The sequence below is a fragment of the Limulus polyphemus genome, unplaced genomic scaffold (genome assembly GCF_000517525.1).
Source record: "Limulus polyphemus unplaced genomic scaffold, Limulus_polyphemus-2.1.2 Scaffold4670, whole genome shotgun sequence".
Classification (NCBI taxonomy): Eukaryota; Metazoa; Arthropoda; class Merostomata; order Xiphosura; family Limulidae; genus Limulus; species Limulus polyphemus.
The window spans coordinates 37,245-52,694 of NW_013670280.1; the positions used below are offsets into that span (position 1 = coordinate 37,245).

Below are 15,450 nucleotides of genomic sequence, written 5' to 3' on the forward strand. Positions count from 1 at the left end.
TACACTGCTAAGTTAGGGACGGCTAGCGCAGATAGCCCTCGTGTAGCTTTGCGCGAAATTCCAAAACAAACAAACCTAATAATAATGTCTTATGACAAGTATATTTTATAACAATGTATATATTGTTCAATTTCTTATTGCAGAACTACATTAAAGTAAATGTTGCTAACAAAACGCAAAGACTTACGTGAAATATAAACATGAAAAATCCACTGACCTGTGGACAGTATGAATTTTTATGAATGAAATTTCCAAGCAGTGTGTATCAAATTCCACTCACATTCATAGAATATTTCTTGTTTGTTTCAAACTTTCCAGCTCTAAATTATTTCTGCCACAAAAAGACCTACAAGAGATATATTGCGAATATCCGCACTGAATAAAATCGCATCATTCTATACGTTTTGTTTGCATAGTTCATTTTTAATCATTCTTTTATTTGCTTCTTACTTTTGCGTGTAAATTCATACTTCAATGGATTGGGCGTAGTCTAGTGATTTGAATATCTGGACAGTGAATCCAGGATTTCTGGTTTGGTTCCTGTTGTCGTAAAAATGCACTGTAAGAGTCCCATTATTCGGTCAGACAAAAGTAGCTTAAAAGTTGTGGTGGGTTCTGTTGTTTAGCTACCTTCCCTCTAGTCTATCAGTTCAAAATAAAGGACTGGCATGGGTAGATTTCGCGAAGTTATGAAAGAAATAAACAATTTATTCAATATTTGGTCCACTTGTATACTTCACATATTTCGACATGTATATATATTTGGCCCGTATTTCAAACCAATTTCACAATACAACCTTTCACATGTAAAAAAAATTACAAAAATAATCCTCCTCGCTTCCATAATAAAGTGATATAGATAGAAAAAATCTATTCTTGTTCTGTTTGTTTGTTTTTTGTCATCACCTTAAGAAGAAAACGTAATTGAGGAGAAAGGCATATTACCCATGTTTGGTCGGAACTGGCAACAAGTGAAACAACTGGAGTCAAATTTCAATAATTTTTTGGGGGATAATTCATTCAGGAAAACGTTGTTTGGAGACGCAATATACACGATATGAAAGTGTACTAAATGCAAAGATCACAGAAACAAAGTGTGTTGAATCTTTAAAACTATCCCATAATGGTTTATTTAGACATTGTATCTTTAGTTACTTCAGTCCCTGTGAATGAGGCCGTTTTAAAGACAGGTTAAATCAGAATCAAATTTCCCCCTTGAACTTAAAAATATCACAAACTTTGCGAAGACTTGTATTACCCCCTTTTTTCCAAGTAAAAAACAAATTCTATTCTCTATTTCCAGAATTGCTTATAGGATCGCAACTCTCCCCACTACTTTTCTATGGATCATTTTGAAAACACTGTTCTTCCACGCAATTTGAGGGTCGTGGGTTCGATTCCCCGTCTCACCAAATATGCTCGCCCTTTCAGCCGTGGAGGCGTTATAATGGGACGGTCAATCCCATTATTCGTTGGTAAAAGAGTAGTCCAAAAGTTGGTGGTGGGTGGTAAATTTCATTGTTAAATTAGGAATGGCTAGCACAGATAGCTCTCATGTATCTTTGCGCGAAATTCAGAACAAACCAAACGACCCATAGGTCATCGATAAAACTGTTAACAAGATAACTCGTAAAAGTAAAGTTGTCTAACCTCACGTTTATACAAAAAAGAAAGATAAGGTTATTTGCCTATCTTACTTCTCTGAGATCTCAAACCAACTAGAAAACCTCTTCTCTAGATATACGGAATGCCAAGTTAATTATAGATTTATTACCAAAACTTGTAATTTTCTCCCTTCATTGAAAGATAAGTTAATAACTTTGGACAAAAACGGAACTTGTAAAATAAAATGTGAATGCAACAAAGTCTGTGTCGGTTAAACAGTTCGCAAACTAAAATGTTATTTGAATGAATAACAAACTTGCTGTAAAAAATAAAAAGTGCACTTTATCTTGTGTAGCAGAACATGCTGTTTAATTATAACCACCGTATCCTACGGAATAAAACAGAATTAATTTGAGAGAGTCGATGGAAATAATTAAGTACAAATATTTATGAAAAAATGAGCCCGTGGCAGCTCAGTCGTAAGCTTGAAGATTTGTAACGCTAGAAATTGAGGTGTGGGAATGTTAGATCAGGTATCGCCCATTGTGTAACTTTGTACCTGTTTAGATTTGTTTGTAATTAAGCACAAAGCTACACAATGGGCTATCTGTTCTCTGCCCACCACGGGTATCGAAACCCGGATTCTAGCGTTGTAAATCCGCAGACATACCGCTGTGCCACTGGGGGCACCTGTTTGGACAAAGAAGGCAAAAGCAAAATAATGAAATATAGGTAAATTTTCTACCTTGGAATAAAATGTTTCTAAAATTATGGCCAAAGAAAAAGCTTAGAAAACTACATTATAAGCACACATGCAATGAAAATTAACAAGTAGTTTACACAAAACACTAAAAAATGTGACTGTGAATAAAACGTTTGCTTTAAAGAACCATTTCAAGTTATGATTACTTCACCTTCTCAGCTCATTCATTTCTTATTCTACAAATACAGAGTAGCACTTGTGTTTTATCAAAATTCGGTAATTTCTTATGTATCAATATAATGCGTGTTTCTAACTACCAAAAAAGAACAGCATAAAAAAGTTTTACTCAAAGATCTTCCACTTACTTCCAAATCCCAAAAGTATTTAGTTTCATGCTAATTTATTTATGAAATGGCTGTGAAATATTTTAAAGCACAAATAATGAAAACCGAAAACGTGACATATGTACTTTGACAATGAATCTCAGGCACCATGTCGTCAGTGTAAGTTTTATAGTACTCTAAAACAATGTACCTCAGCGCATGCTGGAAACCATAAAATGAAGCATAAAAGTTAAATGAAAACATCATAGGTTATTATTATGCTGTTATAAACAGAAGCAGAATTCCAATTAAGACCAGACTCATTACTTGGGCTACATCAATATATGACTATATTAAACAGGTACAAACGAGATGGCATGGAAACCAATGCCACCCGTCGCCCTTCTGTCTAGACAAAAACGATCTGACAATCCTTCTTTAAGATAAGATATTGTTTTGTTCACAAACTTTGTGCAAAGTAACTTGTGACAACCTAATTATTATTGAAAATTCTATTCAATAATGTTGTAATGTACAGTATGAAATGATTCTCTATGAAATGCAGTGTTACCAGTGGTTGCTGCTCTGACGGAAATGATTCTCTTAAATAAGTGCATTCATTAGAAAATAAATTTGGAAGAACGTCTTGCATACTCAGAAATTCACGTTTGTAGATATATATATATATATATATATAGCGATTATATTTCTTTTACAGGATTTCGATAAAAATATGTTGATTCAAATTATAAATAAATCGTGGTAAAAAACTGAAACTCGGAAATACAAACATAAATAGATGGAATCACTAAGTTATATGTACTTCAAACTATTGTAGCAGCAACCAAAATATGTTAATACATTAGAAATACATCTCATTTCAAAATCTTTAGACGAGTACAACAAAGATAGAGATAGCACTGACAATGACAACATTGACATTAACTTTATAGATCTCACAAAATAATTAATTACATTGAGAGAAATTTCAAAAACAATATAACACGGAACTTATATCAACACACAATATAATATGAACTTATATCAACACACAATGTAACATGAACTTATATTCAACACACAATATAACATGAACTTATATCAATACACAATATAACATAAACTTATATTCAACAGACAATATAACATGAACTTATATTCAACACACAATACAACATGAACTTATATCAATACACAATATAACATGAATTTATATCAACACACAATATAACATGAACTTAAATTCAGCACAACAGTCTTTATTAGAGCAATTTGTGTTTTTGCATTCTACCTGTGGATATTTATGTGAATTTTCTGTGTTCTCTACCTCACACAATAAATTGCTAAAACACACTACACTAGGAAAATATTAATTTTTTACTACACTAACAATAAAGAATATTGCTAAAAGAACAATGTAGAGCTTTTACTTCGTAACAATACAGGAAATTAGGAGATGTTGGGATGTCAAACCAGTTCAAGCAAGAAGACATTGATTAATATAAAATCTAGAAGATATCTTCGAGTTTGAAGAAGTGTTATATATTTCGCATCAAAATAGGCTGATTCTCAGATACCAAGATGAAAAACTAATAATTCGCAAATTTCGTTGCAACATCGATGATTCTTACTGGTTCATGAAGATCATTTGATAATAGAGAATCTGTTATCAAAAATGCATAAAAGTTTTCATGAAGTTCAGTAATTTCTGATAATAGGTTTATATTTTCATCAGAGCATATTATAGTTCTAAGTTTTGAATCGAGTAGAGTAATGATAAAGGGCGTTTAAGGTTGCGCTTCAAATTCATATATTCTACGTCTTCTCTTTAGTGTATCAGGGTAAGGCTGACATCCTTGTTTATGGACTAGCATCAATTATGCACAAGAATAGACTTGTCATAGAATATCTCAGACAAAAGTATTGGATAGCTCTGAAGGTCGTGACAATTTACAAATACGACATCGACCTTAGATATCTCAGCAGAAATGGAATGTATACTATTAACGATGCTAATGATGATGTCAAAACAAGTGATGGGAAATATTCCAGTTGGATGGAAGTTGGAAATGTATAAAGTCCTGAAATACAAATTGTGTATAACAAGCAATACCAGTGATACCCATTGCATCTCTAGAGACTTGTTTAAAATAGCAATCAATGAAAGAGAAAGTATTGAAGTTTAGGGCTATTCCGAGTAGTTTAGTAGTGTACGTGAACTAGGATACAGTTTTGGTTTTTAATTAGTTAAAAATTTCAAAGCAATTACCCTTCATGAGTGATAACCGTGTATTCACTATAGTGATATCAACAGTTAAAGGAATAGTCTCATTTGTAGATAAATGGAAGTTCTCAAAAATTTGGAGGGCGTGTGAAATACTCCTAATGTATGTAGGCAGTAAAGAAAATATAAGACTATCAAAAAAAGAAAACATCATTTCAGTAGGACAGCCACAAATGGAAACAATGAGTCTATGTAGGTTCCCAAGTTTTTGGGCAAGAAGTAATAACTAGTAAGATGAGAGTTACTCTGGATTAGGGAAGGTGCTTCAGTAGTTTGATCATTATTTTCAATCAGTTATTTGATTGAAGTATTGTGGTTGTTGTTAACGAATTAATAGACGGTCTTCCTCACTCGTTAACTAATATAATGAAGTGTTTTTAAGTTTTTAAGTCTGTTAAGTACAATCTAAATTGTAAATGACTACATTGCCACCTTTGTCAGCAGGTCTTTTCGGATTTTTTCAAACAGCTCATAGCTATGGGATCCTTTCTCAATAAATTGTTGGACAGAGCTGGAATAAAGAAGTTGACAACAATGATCTTTCACACAAATCTACAGGAGGGCTATCTGCGCTAGCCATACCTAATTTAGTAGTGAAAGACTAGAGGGAAGGCATTTAGTCATCACCACCCACCGCCAACTCTTCGGCTCCTCTTTTACCAACGAATAGTGGGATTGGCCGTCACTTTATAACGGTCCCAGGGCTGAAAGGGCGAGCATCGTGTTGAGTGGGACGGGGATTCGAACCCACGACCCTCAGCTTGCGATTCAAGCGCCTTTACAGATAGAGATAAAATAGTGAATATATGGAAATTCATCTGTATATCGGGCGAGTCAGAAATCCTGATGTTTTCTTATTGTTGTGAAGAAGATGTGAAATACGGAAGACCCGCTAACATAGTGTGTTTAAGCTTATTGTCGGCCATTCGTTACCTGATGTATATTTTTATTATTTCATGAGGAAATCAGGAAAGTAAATTTGAATAAACAAATAACTTTTCTAGAGTAATATCGTTGTACTCCACAACTTTTGTATCGACACATTTTACTTCAGATTGATAGTTTCAGAGATAGTATTTGGATAACCTTGATTTGACCTTTATATCATGAAATCATGTAAGGTAACAAATAGCCGTCAATATGCCTAAACAAACTATATTAGATTTTTTTGATATTGCTTCAGAACAGTATAAAAAAAAGACAGGACTTTTGACTAACCCTGTATATAGGTAAAGTCCACTACTAGATTTCTGACTGATAATTTTCAGGATTTGGGCTATAACAAAGTTGGTTGCTAAAGGTTGTGTTTCAGGATTAGCTCTAATGTCCAATGGTAACTCATTATTACGACTTGAATGATGGCAATCAGAGATTGTAGAGGACAATTCTGTAGGTTTGTTCCAGAAATGTTTATACACAGTCACCATTTTCTAAAAAAAAAAATCCCAATGTCCTCGAAATGAAAATCCATCAACGCGCCGGTTTATAAGATTGAAGCCTAGGTCATTTTGGAAAATAGAATTGAATGTTCAACAGAAGTTAAAGGAGAGCCAGATGGTATAGCAACAATCGTTGTTGATGTTTCACACTTTGCTTTGGATTGACTAATGGGCTTCTTAGTAACAGTAAGTCAGAGAGACAAACGCCTAATTAGGCTGTGTAAGTTGTTATGTTTACATGTTCTAAGTGCACGATATCTGCACTAAGATTATGCACTTTGCAATAGATACTATTCGCTCTATTTATATGACAGGTTTCACATAACTGACCTCTGTGATAGATCAGGTCAAGAGTGAGAGAACCCTTTTCCTGTTGTAAGGAGAGTTGTGCGAATAAGTTTTGTGGAATATGATCTTACAAGTTCGTTTGCTTGTGAAAAATTGGGCAATGATTTTAAAGTATTCACATGAAAATTACGAACAGAAATGTTAGAAATTAAGTTCTTAATGCAAAACTCAAGAAATCAGATGTGACCTACATGTTCTGTTTTATGTAAAAGGCAATTGAAAAGTTCAGTTGCACTTTTATGCAGGGTATAGAAGAATAATTGTTAAATACAAAAACTCTTATAGTGCTGAACAGACACTTGTATAAGAGTTTAGTATTTGTCATGATGGATCAGAAAGTTGCAAAAATTCTAAAGTCGTTAAAAAAGACGTCGAATATTTATTCGAAATACTAGAGGAAAAAATTAAGTGAACCGTAAATTTAATGTCGAAGTCTATAGCATTTAAAAACATCATTTTGATCAACACATAAAAAATCAGCTTTTGGTTAGGAATAGTGTTAACATATTTGAAATCGTCCGTTGTGTTTCTTCTACTGCAGACAGTGAGACTTAGGACTTATTTAATAAAACATGGCTTTCATTTGCTTTGCGATATCAAGTTAATAATAATCTGTGAAATTATCAAACAAGGTCAAGAATTCATTTAAATAAATAAAACTACCTAAATGACTTTACTTGGAAGTATAGTTTTAGTTTTATTAGAAGTTTTAAAGTTAAATGAAAAGTTAAAACACTTTTTAACCTTTCAATTAACTTTAATACTTCTAAAGAATGTAGCCTATGATTCCAAGTAAAGCTAATTGAAAGGATAAAACATTTTTTATACAGATCGAAATGTTGTTTTTTTTAATCATGTTAGCATCAGATATTAATCAGATATTAGGTAGTTTTTGTTAGGAATTAGTCATTTTTTTCCAGTTATAAAACTTTTAAAGCAATTTCTATATTATTTTATACATCATAATCTACAAATTCGAATACTTTTTCGTTTATAGAAAAGTCGTGAATTAAAACTTCAAATATTTATAGCCAATTTCAAATTGTGAGGTGGATATTAGGGTTTTGTTTGTTATCAAGTACACAAAGCTACACAACGAAATCGTGCCCACCGCAGGGACCAACTTCTGAATTTTAACGTTGTAAGACTTCGAGTTTAGGCCCGGTATGGCCAAGTGGTTAGGGCGCTCGACTCGTAATCTGAGGGTCGCGGGTTCGAATCCCCGTCACACCAAACATGCCAACCTCCACCTTTGTCTGGTCCCAAGTTCAGGATGAGAAAGGAAGAGGGTTGGGCTAGCAACTCCACCCCGTAAAAACCAACCTGCTACAAATAACTGCAACAACAATTTTCCGTTGTGTGAGGTGTTGTTACGGCCCTATGCTCTACTGGGAGTTTACAGGAATAAAAAAAAACCAAAAAACCTTCGAGTTTATCTGGGAAAGGGCGTCAAAGTTTTCGATTCCAGCAGTCGAAACTAGAAAGATCTAGACAAGGCTATGTATACTACAAGCAAATAACAAAGAAATAATTGTATTTTATTTGTGTGAAGTTAAAGATGGTATATTTTTAATGACATAACAACTTTTTGAAAACCATTTTGGCGTTTAAATAAATGTGCTTTCTTATTCACAAAAAATAAGAATGAAGTATTTTATGTATATATATGTGTGCTGCCAGAACATAAGTGAAAGAACTAAGTATCAGTTACCTTCAATCAGATGTTGATAACTACCAAAATACCAAGTGTTTTGGCGCTAGACCGATAAATTATAGTTAGACCTATGAAAAATGTTATAAGACATGGAAAGTGAAAGTGTGATCAAGAGATATGTTGGAAAAATGGTTAAGCTTGCAATCTTTGAAGATTTACTGTCTGGACTAGCTTAAGACATTTATCGTTCTGTTAAACAAACAGAGGGCTAAAGTACAAGCTATATCGATGAATATAAATTGTTATATTTTCTATTATCAAACTTGATATATGGTTTGCTGGTTGTTTTCTAGTCCAAAACTATACAATAGACTATCTGTACTCTATCCACCATGGGGAATCGGACTCCGGATTTTATCTTTGTAAATCCTGAGACTTGCAGATGACCAATCGGGGACTTTTAAGATGTAGCGAAAATTAAAAAAAATCCTAATTTGTCGGATAACAGGTGTATTTTATTTCACAAGAAATAGTTAAATATATATTTTTTTCTTCAATTTGATTGGTTGTTTAGGGCTTTATGGCGTAAAGCACCAGAGCTATCTGTACCAAACGGTTTGGTTTATTTCTAACATTATGTTTAAATAGCTGTGAAAGAAATATAATAGAAAATGTATTGTAAGATTAAAAACTGGCTAGAATTAAAAATCCTTATTATCTGTTAAAAGTTAAAACAGAGTCAACCTTGGCAGTGCCGCTGTTACCAACGGCACTGTCTTATATCAATGTGACACTATGAGTTAAAATATATCTAAAATGGCGCTACCACTTAACATTGAAGCGACAACAGGAAATTAGAATATGCACAATTATGGCTTGAGTGTCACAATGCTCACATATTGAAAGATCACTTCCTTGTAATAGAAAACTATATGTAAGAAACCTATGACCAATGCAGAACTTTACAAGGACAACTTTCTCTATCTGATTGCTTTGAAAACTGGACAGTCAATCAGCAACAGTATGATTATCTTGTAAAATTTGTATGTCGTCCTCACTCTACTTTGCTTGCCAACTGGCGGGAAGCGTTGCCTTGATGACAGGCTAGAAATCCAAATATGGAATAAGCAAAGATGTGGCTTCGCCAGTGGAAGCTGATTTTGCCGCATGATAGCAAGCTCATTTCCTTGGATACCAAACTAGCCAGGAATCCAGAAAAACTGTGCGGAGAACTAATGTTAAGAGATTCCAGGACATTCAAAAAGCTGAGTTAGTATAGATGATATAGTGCAAGCTTTTGCACCCCAAGTTCCAAGAAGAAATGAATGGCATTTTTTTTTTAGATAAAGAAAATTTTAAACCTTTTAAACAATTTATTAAGAACAATTTGTAGCTGCCACTCAATGTAGCTCATATTCACTGACCATATTTGTTGACATAAAAGCAGTGACAGAAAGTTGTTTACTGATAATATTCATTTTAATTCTAAAACGTCTAACACTCAAGACATAACACTAAGGGAAAGATTAGGATCATGTTTATTCCACATGGACCAGGACTTACCTCTCCGCTGCAAAAGTATGGATAAAACTTAATTTAAAAGTTATGGTAGTATCGCGCGTGTATTTTGCAACTTTAAACATGGGTATACCAAAAACTAATGATAATAAATAGGAAGAAACCACCTTTGCATAAATGCCAGAATCAAGATTTTCACTATGCATACAAAACACAAGATTGTAACCACCAGTTAATTGCAGTTCAAACAAATATATATTTATTCTAACAAAGAATCACACAACCTTTATTGATGCTTTAACTCACTTTTTGATCAGTGAGTCTTTAAGGTGGGAGTTCCTTGCATCTTTAAGGTGGGAGTTCCTTGCATCTTTAAGGTGGGTGATCCTTGCATCTTTAAGGTGGGAGTTCCTTGCATCTTTAAGGTGGGAGTTCCTTGCATCTTTAAGGTGGGAGATCCTTGCATCTTTAAGGTGGGAGATCCTTGCATCTTTAAGGTGGGAGATCTTTGCATCTTTAAGGTGGGAGATCTTTGCAGAAACAAATGACTCATCTTCCCATAAGTTAAGATGACAATCCACTTTTTTGAATAATGATAATGAACTAGTTATCATTGCCAAAATACATACTGATTATAAACTTGTTTTACGTGATTATTTTTTCTTGTAATTATGCTAGAAATTAAACGTTTTAATTCTGAGAGTTTAAGAAATTATACCGTGGTCCATACATTATGAAATGTCATATTGTTTCCTTAAGGTTGATAACACTTATAAGTCTTTTAACTTTTATGATGGTAATAATGATATAATAAAACGTTTAAACAGTTTGATTAATAATTTGCTATGTTTACCAGCTAGTACAAATAATAATTTTTAATTGGTGACATCAATATAAATGTAGACAAAAAAAGTTGTAAGATCACATGATGCTAATGATTGCTTAAGTTTAATGTATGAATTTGATTAGAGGTCAGTGTTTCAAATTACGCATCGTTTTTGTAGTTAAGCTACACAAAGGGCCATCAATGCTGTACCCACCACGAGTATTGAAACCAGATATAAGATCACATGATGCTAATGATTGCTTAAATTTAATGTATGAATTTGATTAGAGGTCAGTGTTTCAAATTACGTATCGTTTTTGTTTCTTGGTTTTGTAGTTAAGCTACACAAAGGGCCATCAATGCTGTACCCACCACGAGTATTGAAACCAGATTGTAAGTCTACAGAAGTACCGCTGAACCACTGTGAGGCTTATGTATATGAAAAAAACAAAACATCAATTGTTAATATTAATGAAATTGAAGGTTATGCAATTCTAATACAATTACAATATAGAATTCAACGTTTTCCCTTAATATATATATCTATCGTTCACCAATAATGATATAACAATAGTTTTAAATTATTCATGTAACCATTTGCTTTGTTTATCGATTAATACCGATAATCATGTTTTAATTGGTGATATTAATATAAATACAGAAAATAAAATTGTAAAATCGGATGACATTAATAACTACTTGTCCCGGGATGGCCAAGTGTTTGGGGCACTTGACTCGCAATCTGAGGGCGCATGTTTGAATCCCCGTCCCACCAAACATATAATGTTACGATCAATTCCACTATTCGTTGATAAAGGAGTGGCCTAATAGTTGGTGGTGGGTTGTGATGACTAGCTGCTGTCCCTCTAGTCTTTCACTTGTAAATTAGGGATGACTAACGCAGATAGCCCTCGTGTAGCTGTGGGTGAAATTCATAACCAAACCAAATAACTACTTGAATTTAGTACACGAAGTTGGTTATTTTTCATGTATTGATGAGTATACCAGAGTTTGTAGGTTTTTGAAATAAAAATGATTGATCTTCAATCAGTAATTATTAAGACCACCTTGCCACGCCAGGCCAATATGTTAAGTCTTTTAAAAACGAAACTAAAGAGGAATAGTATAAATTGAACTTTAACTTATGTAAAAATGACTCTAAGAGTGTTATTAGTGAAATTACTAATACTGTAGTAAAGTAGCTGCTTCTGATTGTTTGGAATTAAGTACAAAGCTACACAATGGGCTATCTGTGCTCTGCCCACTAGTGTTGTAAGTCCGCAGACATACGTCTGTGTCACTGGGGAGCAGCTGCTTCTGAAGTCGGTAATATTATTGCAATCAGTTAAGGTTAAATTAAGTACAATTTAATAAAACCTTTCCCCTCTTGCTTGTTTACTAATTTAGAAATCAAGCATGAGTATTCTTAAGAATAATATTGTTCCAGGAATCGGCGTAATATCTTCAAATTATGTAAACATCTTACATGGAAACCTTTATAATGTACTATTAACTTATACTTTTGTAATGGAGTACTTTCAGCTAAATTAAAAGAAGCAATTGCCATTCTAATTTGTAAAACTCGTAGTAAGTTATATATGAATAATTACCATGAATTTTGTTAATGATTGATTTTTCAAAAATATTTGGAAAATGTATTGAAAACGATTAATTGTTTACATGTTTCAATATCCTATCTTGCAATCAATTTGATTTTGAGAAAAAGTCTAATATAAATATTGTAATTATTGAATTAATTAATACTATTTATGAAAGATTTAAAACTAAATTTAGAATAGTAGGTACAATATGTATATATTAGAGTTGGCTAAGTAAGGCCTTTGATACCACGTCTCATAAATTACTTTTGCTGAAATAAAAAAATATTGGTATTTGAAATGTTAAATTAAATATTTTGACTGGTTATATAACTCAAAGGACACGAACGAAAGAAAACTTGGTGATCTAAAAATGGTTACTTTTGGCGTTCCTTATTTGTTTAAATAAAATCTGTAATTTACAAGGATTAAGATACAGTTACATTTCAAATTTTAAAAGTAATGTCTGGTGTGATGTATGTAAAAAAGCATCTCAGAGATAAAGTGAAATATAGAAAGATAATACAGAAAAAACGAAATATATCACCCTTTCATGTAATTAACTGGACAACCCATTAATAAAAAATCAGTAAATTGTCCAAATTAATTGTACTCAAGAAACTTAAATATACTGCTGTGCCACTGGAGGGGCACTTAATGTTAATATATTAAAGTAAACATATGCATTTATTTAGTCGAACTTTCAATACGGTATACAAGGATAGTGAAGATTATATTCAAATAACTCAGAAACTTTAAAATAACCGATACATTAAGGTTTTTCAAAATCGTTCTGTATGTTACTCTAAATATCTTTTCTTAGAGTGTTCAGAGCAATGACTATTAGATAACTGTGTCGAAAAGTTGTACTTGTTAATCAGTATGCAATATTTAATATATCTTCTTGTGTTGATAATACATATTGTACAAGATTTGAATCTGACAAGCCAAGTCAATGTATATTTCCTTTATGATCAAGAAGCCAGTGGTTCAGCAGTAAGTATGAGGGCTCAAACCGCCAAAAGCCGAGTTTCTATACTCGTAGTGGACACAACACAAACAACCTATTGTGTAGCTTTGCGCTTAACAACATACAAATAAAAATAAGCAGATTAAAGATATTCATATGATTTTGGTCCAAAACTTTATAATGTATTACTGATGTGTTTAACAAAACCTAAATAATGAAAGTAATTTTCAAAATGAAATTATTAAACGGCTAAAAACTGATTCTACTGAGAATTTGTTTGATAATTCACATTAGTTTTATAAATAGTGTAAAAGGTGCAATTTTCTATTTATTACTCTTAGTAGTAATTTTTATTTCTTGACTAAGGTGGTTACGCCCAAATAATCTGATGTTGTTAATTATGTCTTATAATTTTTATTTTGTTTTTGTGTTTTTATGTTATTGTGTTCTGGGTAAATAAAAGATTTTACTCTTAGACTTTCAATAAAAGCAGTATTTAAATCTCTTTAGTTTCTCAAACATTTACCTTTCCTTCGTAATTATTGATTTCGATTTTCTAAGAATCAAACAACACCTTGCATGAAAGCCCCTATCAGTGTCAAGTGCATAACTGCATTAAGAAATAACTATAATCGCCCCAATCTGATGAATAATGTAAAGTTTCATCAGAGGGAATATATGTGCATCTCTATAAATTTCACCTACTTCTAACGTTTTTCATTAGAAATGTCTTACATTGTGTTTTTATGGGAATTTTGTGTTTCTTATTTCGATTACTAGGTTCTTTTCATGACAGAGAATAACACTATCTTTCTTGTGATTAAATTGTATGTTTCCTATAATTGTTCGTTTTTGGAATTTCGCACAAAGCTACTCATTCCTAGTTAAGATGTTGACTACTATTTTACCAATGAAAGGGATTGACTATCACATTTTAACGCCTTCACGAGTAAAAGGGCGAGCATGTTCTGTAACGAGATTTGAGCTCGCGATTCGAAGGTTGAGAATCGAGCACACTAACCATCTGGCCATGTCAAGCATGATTCCAAAACAACGCCGTTTTACTACTGATTTACTCGCTTTCCTCTAAGCAGAATGGTTTCCTGGCTTGCAACTAGATGGAGCTTTACAATGGATACAGTTTTTTAACCAATATATTAAGTAAAAATAATATATATATATATATTTAAAAAAGGCCAATGACGTACCTGCATATAATACTATGTCATATTAAAATTTCTATTTTTAAATACGTTTATGGCAATTTGTCACATATTCTCCAAACTTATTGGTCAAAACGTAACACCATATTAATTACAGTGTCATTAGACATGAGTATCGGGCCTATTATATTTTTAACACTAAATTCTTTATCTAGTCCCTTAGGGATTTTCAAAAATTAGAAGAGTGTCTAATAACAGTACTCCAACCAAACTATATTCGTTATATCTATTTCAGTCGACGAGTTTCGTTCAATGCAAAGCTCATCAACCTGGCTGGAATACGACAAACTTAGTAGTGGTCGGAACGCTATTTACATACGACAGTTTATTAGGCTTAATACCTATGTATTATATCAACTATAATTAATTATAATCATAAATTGCCAACTTAGAGTAGGCGTCCACATCATGACGCTATTTTGTTACAGAAAAGTTAAAATTAATCTTTTCCGATGATTTCTTAGCACCGACTTGAGTCAAATATTGAAAATCTGTGGAAAGTCTTGTCTGGTCAATCATATCTTATGTTAGATATTCACTTTCTAGAGAAATGCATTCGAAATTGTTCAGTATGAAAGTAATTTGTTCAGGTTTGTCATGATACAAGAGTGTGTTTGAAGCTAAGCACGAAGCTACACAATGTGTTATCTGTGCTCTGCCCACCACGGGAATAGAAACCCGGTTTCTAGCGTTGTAAGTCTGCAGACATACTGCTGTGCCACTGGAGGGCATGATACAAAAGACTGTTTCGTTCAGATAGTATTGACTAATTTAGTTTTGTGAGTGAATGTTTTATTATTGTTTAGTTTTTATTATTATAATAGTTAAAAGCAGATGATTGTAGGAAGTTTTGTTAATAATTATTTGATGTGGAGAATATCGAACGGCACGTGTAATATATTGACGTCGAGAATATAGAAGGTGGACAGACGATTAGGTATAAAAGATATAAATAGCGT

The 15,450-nt window shown here is 32.7% G+C and overlaps 1 pseudogene; it reads right to left on the bottom strand.

The window, feature by feature from the left end:
- Positions 1-10,488, bottom strand: part of LOC106471515 — a 46,153-nt pseudogene extending 35,665 nt beyond the window's left edge.
- Between the last annotated feature and the right edge of the window lie 4,962 nt (positions 10,489-15,450).